The sequence below is a fragment of the Heterocephalus glaber genome, unplaced genomic scaffold, assembly GCF_053883595.1.
Source record: "Heterocephalus glaber isolate CG9 unplaced genomic scaffold, H.glaber_assembly_v1.0 deba00000331, whole genome shotgun sequence".
In the NCBI taxonomy this organism is placed as follows: domain Eukaryota; kingdom Metazoa; phylum Chordata; class Mammalia; order Rodentia; family Bathyergidae; genus Heterocephalus; species Heterocephalus glaber.
Genome location: NW_028258142.1, coordinates 46,157,488 through 46,167,364, shown reverse-complemented (window position 1 = coordinate 46,167,364; position 9,877 = coordinate 46,157,488). Strand labels below are relative to the sequence as shown.

Sequence of the window (9,877 nt, the reverse complement as noted above, 5' to 3'; positions counted from 1 at the left end):
AATTCTTTCTTCCCCAATTCCAGATGGTGAGGGGAACAAAACCTAATATCTATATAATCCTTTATAACTGTCACAAAACATGTTTACATTTAATCCTCCCAATACTCCTTTCTGGAAGGTGCTACTATTTTCTCCTTTTAACAAAGCAAAAAGCTGAGAATCACAGAGTGATCTGTCAAGAACATTCATTGAGGAAGCCACAGCAGGAACCATGGTTGCATCATCTTCATTATGATTACTTACAGTAGGTACTCAAAACAACACAGGTCAGCCAAGAGAAACTTAAGAAGAAACTGGAATCTTCTTCTTAATCCAGATTATACTGTTTTGTTCACTTGGCAGAAGAGTGCATAGTCATCCGGAAGTATAGCCTAGCAAGCTCTCTCTGCAATGAAAAAATCAGACAAGGAGGACATGCTATCAAAGAAGCAAAAGGGAAAATCCAAAGCATTACTAGTAATGAGAGGGTGGAGTGCTTCTGGTAAGAGTTTCAAAAGCAGGCTTCTCCCTCTCTCTATGGCCAAGGAGACTTCAGCTTGCCCCCAATAATTATGGCATCACCCAAGGCTAAGATTTGCATGAAGATTTGTGCTCAGTTCCTTATCAGACAAGACAACAGAGATCCCGGCAAGCAGTAGTGTAGACCAGAGTGGCATGGCTGCAGGCAGATCCCAGACAGAACCCTGCCCAGACAGGAGTGGCTCAGGCACACAAGCCCAAGCCAAAGGGACACCCAGAAAACAGCTGCACAGGCACACAAGCATCAGCCAGAGGTCCACCCCATACTGTCGATAAGTGCATTGAGACCTCAGTCAGAATCCTGCTCAGACACCCAGACCCTTTGGCTCCAGCCAAAGGTCCTCCCAGACAACAGCTACAGAGGGGCCAGGCCCTACCCAGAGGCATGCCCAGACACCATCCCAAGTGTGCACAGGCCCCAGCCAGAAGCCCACTCAGACAACAGGTCACCTCAGGGACCCAGAAGGCAAGCATTCTGAAACCAGGAATTGCTACACTGGTGAGCAGCAGAGAAAAGGTTGCTCAGTGGGTTGCTGAGAATTGAAGACCACTGGGTGAGAAAAAGTTGCCTCAGCAAAGGCACAGCAGGCTACATCTCTTGAAAAGAGAAGACACATAAATAAGTCTCAAAACCAGACTTCCAAATCACCTAAGGTAACCCCAAAGAGTGACAAGATGGAACAATCTGATACTCAACCACCTGGACTCCATGAACTGGCAACAAAAGAGGATCTGGAAAAAATGAAATCAGAAATAATTTCTAAGATGAAAACAGAGATTGTGCCCATAGTTCAAGACATGATTAATAAATCTAGAGAAGACACAGAGAAAAAAATAGAGGAGCTGAAGAACATGATGAAATCCCAACATAGGAAACAAATGGAATCCATAAAACAGATGCAAACAGACTTCCAGGAGATTAAAAACTCCATTGAAAGTTTACACAGCAGAATAAGCGAGTGTGAGGCTACAACTTCAGATATAGAAGATAGGATTGAAATTAATGACCAGGAAAAGAAAAATTTCTTAAAAATAGTAATGGACCTGCCAGGGATTTAGCTCAGTGGTTCCGCTGCCTGGCTCGCAAGTGCAAGGACCCTAGTTCGATCCCCCAGTAGCAAAAAAAAAAAAAGAAAAATTGTAAGGGACCATGAAAAATCAATCCAGCAGCTGCTAGAAGATGCAAAGAAGAATAACATAACACTGATCAGAGTCAATGAAGAAACAGGAGTGCAGATGACATAAAAAAAAAAAAACTGTTAACATAAGTAATGGCAGAAAACTTCCCAAGTAGGGGAAAAGAACTTTACATACAGATAAGTGAGGCATATAGGACTCCAACTAGTCATGATCAAAAAAAATCTACACACGGGCATATAATAGTTAAGATTCCAGAAGTCCAACAGAAGAACAAAGTTCTACAAGCAGGTAGAGAAAAGAAACAAATCACATACAAAGGAAAGCCCATAAGAATCACAGCAGACTTCTCAGCACAAACCTTCAAGGCAACAAGAGCTTGAAATGATGTATTTCAAGCCCCAAGAGAAAATAACCTCCAACCCAGATTGATGTATCCTGCAAAACTATCTTTCAAATTTGATGTAGAAATAAGATACTTTCATGACAAAGAACATCTTGGGAATACCAAACCAGCACTCCAAAGAATATTAAACAATATCCTAGGAAAAGACAATGGGGATCACAGCCCCAGGAAGCCCAGCAGAATGAATCCATCAGGCACAACAATAAATAAAATGCAAAGGGTGAGAATCCAACAAAAAGAAAAATTCATGACAAGAATAAGTCAATACATATCATCTATAACCATCAATGTTAATGGTCTCAATTCACCAATCAAAAGAAATAGACTGGAAGAATGGGTCAAAAAGCAAGACCCAACAATATGCTGCATACGAGAAACACACTTAATTCAAAAAGACAGTCATAGACTGAAAGTTAAAGGGTGGAAAACAATACTCCATATGACAGGAACCCAAAAATAGCAGGAGTAGGGCCGGGGATTTAGCTCAGTGGTTCTGCCACCTGCCTCACAACTACAAGGTCCCGAGTTCAGTCCCTGGTACCCCCCCCCAAAAAAAGCAGGATTTGCTATCCTCTTTGCCCATCAAGTGGACTTCAAACCAACACTGATTAACAGAGACAAAGAAGGACACTACATCTTTGTAAAGGGAACATTCCAAGAGGAAGAGATGACAATCATAAACATATATGCACCAAACACTAGTGCTTCCCACTATATAAAACAAATACTAAAAGACATGGAAAATGAAATAAGCACTAATACAATAGTAGTGGGGGACCTCAACACACCACTGTCACAAATAGATAGATCAACTAAACAAAAAATAAACAATACTAGAACTCAATCAAACTCTTAAACAAATGAACTTAACAGGTATTTACAGAGTATTCCACCCCACAAAATCAGAGTACACATTCTTTTCATCTGCACATGGTTTGTTCTCCAAAATAGAGCATATACTCACTCATAGAACATGTCTAAGTAAGTGCAAAGGAATTGAAGTTATCCCCTGTATATTATCAGACCATAGTGCAATGAAATTGGAGATCAATAGCAAAAGAAACCCCAAGAATTTCATAAACACATGGAAATTGAACAACACACTTCTGAACAACCAATGGGTCACAGAGGAAATTAAAGAAGAAATCAGACAGTGTCTACAATTAAATGACAATTCCAATACAACATATCAGAATCTTTGGGACACAATGAAAGCAGTCTTAGGAGGGAAATTCATAGCAGTGAATACTCCTATTAGGAAAAGAGCATGAGCTCAAATAACCTGATGCTGAACCTCAAGCTTCTAGAAAAAAAGAGTAGGACAAACCCACCTCTCATACAAGGGAAGAAATTATAAAGATCAGAGCAGAAATCAATGCAGTGGAGACTAAGAGAATGATACAAAAAAATCAATGAAGCCAAGAGTTGGTTCTTTGAAAAAATAAACAAAATTGACAAACCCTTAGCCAACCTTATCAGAAAAAGGAAAGAAAAGGCCCAAATCCATGAAATTAGGAATAAAAAGGATGAAATGACAATGGACCCAGCAGGAATCCAGGGGATCATCCATACCTAATTCAAGAACCTGTATGCCAATAAGATGGAAAACACAGAAGAAATGGACAGATTCCTAGATATGTATGAATTACCAAAGTTGAGCGAAGAAGACCTAAAAAATCTAAACAACCCAATATAATTATACCACAGTGATATATGTGCACTCATGTTCATAGCAGCAGTTTGTGATAGCTAAAATTTGGATACAGCCCAATTGCCCATCAACTGGAGACTGGATAAAGAAAATGTGGTTTTTCTATAAAATAGAGTACTACTCAGCCATAAAGAATGAGGAATTAGAGACATTTATAGCTAAATGGATGCACATTGAGGTCATACTCTTAAGTGAAATAGATAGGACACATGTGTAAATACCAAATAGTTTCTCTAGTGTGAGAAACTGAAAGTATAAATAAGGACTAAAAGGTAAAATAGATAATGTGAAATAGGAAGAAAAGGAGTAAAGAGGAAGGGAAAGTGGAGGGGGGGAGAAGGGAATGGAATTACTATGAGAAAATTAAAAAATGGAAACAAAGTCTTTAAATGGGGGGCGCGGAGGGGTTGAAGGGAGGGCAGGGGAATGGGGAACAAAATAAGAACCAAGATAGAGTATGAAAGGTGCAAATTCTCAATGATGAATGTCATTATATTGTATACCTAAAATGTACCAATAAAATTAATAATATTTTTTTAAAAGACAAGACAACAGAATGAGGGACACTTCCAGGCAGAAGGACTTTTCTAATACTGCAACACTGTCAGCACTGTACACAGAACCAATCAGAAATGTGCTAATTTGGACCAATCAAAAATTTGCTCCTTTCAATCCTTTATTGGAATCCAGTGCTGTTCACATGACCAATCAGAAGATGTTCTTTTGAATCTGCCATTTGCATATGGGCACAACCAATCAAAAGACACTATTTCTGATCCCTCATTTACGTTTAACAGGAAGCCAAACTAGTTTTTGATAGTACAGTTTATACATGGCATGACACCAAGCAAGTATTTGGTAAAATGACTTTCCCAATGCTTTATTTGTATAATAGAAAAAAAATTTGGATACAAAAGACCGTTTTCCCTTATCGTCTGAGCCTCGGTGAGCTTTTTTCACCAACATGCTCTCACTCTGCACGGTGTATTTCTTTTCTGCCTTTTCTGTAAAAGTACACTTTCACTGCCTTTTCTATGTGTTTTGTCCAATTCTTTGTCCAGGACACCAGGAACCTGGAAAGAAGCCCTCAGTACTCTATATCCAGTAGCACTTAGCTTTGGTCTAATTCATGCTGCTGTCTTCTGGTTGCCCAAGCAACGTACATTAAACTTCAAGAATTTTTGTTTTAATCATTACTTGAGCTAGTAAAGGAGAAGCGGGAGGCTAGGAATAGGTGAAAGAGATCTTAAATACCAATTTTTGTCTAAGACATTAGACTGTGCAACAAGGCAGTGATGTATGCCACACGCCATCCTCTCCTCAAAACATTCCCCTAACCTATGCAAAAAAGTCAAGAGTGAGAGGGCAGGTCTGGATGTAGAACACTGGAGAAGTTTAGCAAGGACAGTTTCCTTGGTTCATAGCCTATTTGGGAGCAATGCCCTTCTGAAAAACAAAATTCTTTATAATCTTAAATAGAAAAAGAATGCAGCCTCTGGGGGTTACTATATGTGAAAGAGAAATATTTCTCCTCCATTCAAAAGAGAACACTTATAGAAAGAGACCAAACTATTTTAACAGGATAAAAAAAGAGAGAATCATTCTATCAGAAAATCTGAAACAGAAGCTAAGAAAATATACTAAAAACTTACCTTAGCCTCTTGGCTCTCCCAATCCACTGCAGAGAAGAATACTTGTTCAATGACAAGGACAGATATGTTTCTGTCTAGTCATGAACTCTCCAGAAGGCATATACTGTGTATAATGAACACGAACCTTGTAAGGGATGGTCTTCGATTTATTTGTTTTTCCTGTAAAAAAAGCACAAAGTTTTTCATATGATATCACTTAACCTAATGTTAAACTGGAAGTCTGTGATAATGAATTGTGCAAAGCTGATAGAATTTATTTCAGGGCCATCGCTTTGGTGTGGCCCGGACTGATGAAAGGATAGGGCTTTCTTAACAGCACTTGTTCGTTTATTTGCCCTGTCAGACTCTAAGCCCGTGGTGACCAGAGTCCGCCTTCATTGCAGGCATGACTAACCCACTGCCTGGTGCAAAGTGATTGAGCAGTAAATACAGAAGAAACGAAGAAAATAATGAAGACACAGTACCTCAAATAACTCTCCTAAATATCAGTGGTCAAAGGAGTTTTTAATGGAAGTTTTAGAATAGATGAAAGTCTACTGGGAATGGACTCTGATAAACACCCGAAGTGGGAGAGTACTGAGGCAATCCACATGTCCAAATCTAGCTGGAAGTGATGTTTGTTCTGTGAAGGGGAATGCTTTCTGACCACCAGGCTCCAAAGCCAGGACCTTTCTCAGAAAGTTATTCAGCAGCTTGCTTAAGATTAAGCCCTTTTCTGCACTGAAGGCCTTGAGTCCTAAGAAATCCCTCAGTTCCCACAATGTCAGAATGATTGATCCCCCTGGAAAGATGGTAAGGATGCTCCTGCACTCAGGAGGGTGCCAGTCCATTGTGGGAGGACTGCATCATAAAGCATGTAAGGTACTAATCTAGGGCAGGACATTTTGAAGACGGGAAATGTTTACTCTATCATCAAGGTATCTTTTTTATCAATAGCTTAACATTGAGCAGGCCTTCATTCTGATGTCCTGCCAGGATATTTTAACCGCAGAATTCACTTTGGGTTATCTAAAATGAGAACACATGTGGATTCACTATAGGGTTCTTAAAATGAGTTGTCCTATTAGTTAGAGTCATTTACACACCTAGTACTAAAGTACCTGTCCAAATCAAGTTGAATTGGGGCATGATCGCTACTGTGCTTTTTGTAAAAATCAGTGACTGAATATGAAAATCAATGTATTCTTGAGGACACCTCAGAAATTTTGGTCAGGTTATTAATTTCTGTTTCCATTTTCTTTGAAGGGAGAACATCATTCAGTCCATCTAACAGATGTTGTAGATATGAATTGAGACAGAGGAGGCTAAGACTCGGCCTTGTTTCTACCATTGCATTGTTTTATCCAGTACCCATTCTCTCCACTATAATCTCAATGGGGCTTTGGGATACTCTAGAAAGAAACATGAGGTTGGGCTTAAAAGATAACATATATCTAGCCTTTAGAGATGTTTTCATTAATTGAATCAAAGGTCAGTAAGTGATATAAAGATCTATATTCATAGTTAAGCAAAGGAAGATTATCACTTTCATATTTCTGGAATAGATACTAACGTATAGTGAGATTTATATACGACACCATAGAATGCCCCTATGTTCCCATCTCTAGGGGAAACTTGTTCTAATATTTTTTAATTATTTGAATAATTCAAGGTTTTAAATATATAATAAGTAAATTATGACAACCCAGAAAATTAGAACACACCACAGGTTACATAAAAGCTCATCATGCCTTCCTGTCTAAGATGCTTCAGCATTTTCCTCAAGTGTTTACTTCTGAATAAAATTTCACCTTCACTAGTAGCTGACTACTCATTCAGTTAAAAAAATTTAACTGCAAATGCTTTCAGTTCATAAGCATAAATCAACACTAAATCAGTTTTACTCAGCTTCATGTTCCATACACATTCCTTGGAAATGCACACAAAATATTAAAATCCTTGATGCTTTCATGAGAGGCAATATTTTCCTGGACATTATATACATTTATCAGTATATAACCATTATAGTGGCCTAAAGCTCTTTGTAATCACAGGGCTGAGGTGTGACTGTTTTCTTTCTTTATAAGTAAATCATCAACAAAATTGCTGCCTTTGGAGTTTTGTTTTATAATTCCACCTTTTTGGATAGAAGATAATTTACAAATTACAAGAAGAAGCAACTAAAGTCTATATCTGGATGTAGATTAATGAGATATATGACTTCCTCCTGAATTTACGTAGATAAGAAAGCTACATATTGTATTTTGAATTATGAAACATAAGAAATGCTGGTAAAGAGAAGATGTTTTGGAATGAGCATGTTCTATTCTCTTCTAGAAGGTACAACTCTAATGAGTTGTTTCTAACCATAGCCTAAAGCTCATGTTTTCCACACATCAGCATTTACTGAACAAATGTAAGAGAATATGTAATTACAATTGCCTCTCTAGGAACGTCAGTTTCCAAAGGAATGTTGGCAGAGCTTACAAGTGATGTTGGACTGCAAGGCACAAAGATTATAATCTGGTTCATTCCCCCACCCCAGCCCCGCGGAACCAGGGATCAAACTCAGGACCCTGCACTAACCAAGCAGGTGCAGTGCCACTGAGCTACATCCCCAGCCCTAGTTCATTCTTGCCCTGGTATTCCTTCCTCCAGAGAAGCCCTGTCTAGAGGTGTGTATGCCAGAGTTTAAAATGGGTTACAGTACTTTCTCACTGGAAAATAAACAACAGGTTGGAAGCAGGAAGTGCTCATAGCTAGTTTTACTATGCCCCTTAGCTATTTATATTCAACATTTTACAAAATTTCCATGTATGTATAAAGATGTTTGGGAAAATAAAATAAAATTTGAAAGGGAAATATTTCCAGTCATGATATTCACCATCAACAAATATTTATTGAGATAATTAATTCCTTTGAAGTGTAAGGAGCCACCAGGGTCTTTATGAACCAACGTACTCCACATTAGTCATAAAACAGTTATATTTCAGAAATCTAACTGGCTGATTGGGGTTTCATAGGATCCTATCATTTCTATTTATCAGCTTTCATTGCATCTTCAGAGATTTGGTCAAGAACAGATTTCTATTAGATTATCTAGGCCAAGGAATCCAACATCAACTTACACTGGGAAGATTCATTATCATGAGCAGTTTGAATACTAATGAGAAGAGATAGCATTTGGGTGTGATTGCAGCCTACAAAACAATGGCTTAAGTAAACACAACTCATTCAAAGTTAAGATTTGATGAAAAAGAGAGGCTTTTTCTTCAAACTAACTCAAAACAGAATTAAATGAAAGATAACTGAAATCAAAGGAAAATCAGTTCAAATGGCCACATACAAAAAGAACACAAAGGAACATAACACATGCCATTGCTTGGACTCCTCAGGAAGCATTCATTCTTTTTCCAGTTCAGGACTGAGTGCATTAAAGACCTGGGATATATGTCAGAGAATTTTCACTGAATGACATGAATCATTAATTATATTTCAACCACAGAGTCATTAAGTTTTGCCATATGACAACATTTTACAAAGTCAGATGACACCCTGAGAAATAATGTGGTACCAGGACTTACTTCTCATTGAAGTACTTATTTTAAGTTCTTTACAGATATAATGTGATGATTAAATGAAGTAATGTAGTGACATTTAAATGCATCCATATGGTAATTTATAACATAAATGAAATGATTTTGAAGAAATACAGTCAATTCAAATACGCTATTCCTATCATACACATCAGTTCCAGCAGTTTGTCTTAAATTTTACACTCCGACAACTTACTGCGATCTATTCTTTTCATGCCTTTTGTGATGTCAATACCATGGGTTCATTTCAATGAATGGCATTATTCTTAAATTGATCACCACAGAAAAATCGAGCCTGTTCAGTAGCTACCAATTAACAGTGGAGCAACCCCTGTTCAGTCTCAGGTGACCCACACCACTGCCCTTCCCTCTAGTTCCCATTCATCACACAGGTAAGGTAAAGGTAACATAACTGCAGCAGCTCCTCTACAACTCAAGATTAGGTTAGCTTAGTTTCCCATGAACCAAAGGCCTATGCAACTACTCACCAAGAAGCTCAGATGAACTCCAGTGATTACAATCAATTCATTCCTACAAGTTGACGGGAACTGCCGAGCAAGAACCACAAAAAAAAAATGATAAAATATAAGCATGAAGGAAAATCTGACTCAGTGGCACAGGAATGTTTCCTCTTTCCTCTACGATAAATACAAATGTATATCAGATTGTGAAAGAACTGTCCAGAAAGTTTAGCAGGCCCTGAGGTCCAGGAGCCCACTGATCTGTGGCTGTCCACTATCTTGCCTCCTCCAAGGTTTAGACAGGAAGCCAGAGGGTCCATGAATAGAAACTGTTGAGGTTTTTCTCTTTTTTTATTTTTTTCAGAGATATTGAAAGTTGGCTCCCATTCCACAGCAGTGCGCCTTCTTTTAAACAT

The 9,877-nt window shown here is 38.3% G+C and overlaps 1 long non-coding RNA gene across 1 annotated transcript; it reads right to left on the bottom strand.

The window, feature by feature from the left end:
* Window positions 1-250: 250 nt before the first annotated feature.
* Window positions 251-9,622, bottom strand: LOC147830124 (uncharacterized). Its single transcript, XR_015444074.1, has 3 exons — window positions 9,489-9,622; window positions 5,426-5,584; window positions 251-385 (listed from the first exon to the last, which is right to left on the bottom strand). It is a non-coding gene; the product is annotated as an uncharacterized LOC147830124 (long non-coding RNA).
* Window positions 9,623-9,877: the final 255 nt, after the last annotated feature.